Here is an 802-nt window from a genome sequence, read left to right as displayed (position 1 = left end):
AATTTAAAAATGAATCTCTACCCATACAGATACAAAAATCAACCCAAAATTATAAAACTTTTGTAAGTTTTATAATTTTACACTTAGGTCTAAGTGTGAAATTATAAAACTTACAAAAGACAGAAACAAAAACATGGAACTTAGGTCATTTGCCCCAGGACCTTCTTAGGTGGCTGACCAATTTTAAGATGAACAGTGTCCACCCCTGGTCTGAGCAGTTTCTACCCTGTGTACGACCGATCACCACCTCCTGGGCTGGGGGCACAGCTCAGTGATAGAGCACTTGTCTAGCATGTGTGGGACCCTGGTCCCAGAACCACACAAAAGAAAAGAAAGAAGGAAGAAAGATGACAAAAGATGTCACCATGTGAGGGCCACGGACAAAAAACTAGACAAGGTAAGTGCAAGGACAGACACATCTTGAAAGGACTCTCATCTGTGCCTCTGCGCCCTTTTGTGCCCACATTTGGAGAGTCTGTAGGGAGACACAGGCTGGGGATGCCACGGCCCTCAGATGCCTCCACCAGGATCCTCCACCAGGCTGCCAGGGCTGCAGGTCCAGGCAAGCTGCGGCTTCCAGGAAGCCCCACCTGAGAAGGCTGGACAGTCACTGGGTGTTAGAAGAGGGGAAAAGGGTGCAGAAAGCTACCTGGGCCCATCCCTTTCCAAGAAAAGCCTCCAGGAAAATAGGCAGCTCAGCCCTGAGTCATTGCTGAAAACCTGGGCCCAGGGCCCTCCAGGTGCAGTAAGTCCCCAAGCGCTTGTGTGTGCCAGCGACGGGAAGTTACCAGGAGATGCATGC

The sequence above is a fragment of the Marmota flaviventris genome, chromosome 18 (genome assembly GCF_047511675.1).
Source record: "Marmota flaviventris isolate mMarFla1 chromosome 18, mMarFla1.hap1, whole genome shotgun sequence".
Lineage (NCBI taxonomy): Eukaryota > Metazoa > Chordata > Mammalia > Rodentia > Sciuridae > Marmota > Marmota flaviventris.
This window is presented reverse-complemented; position numbering follows the sequence as displayed.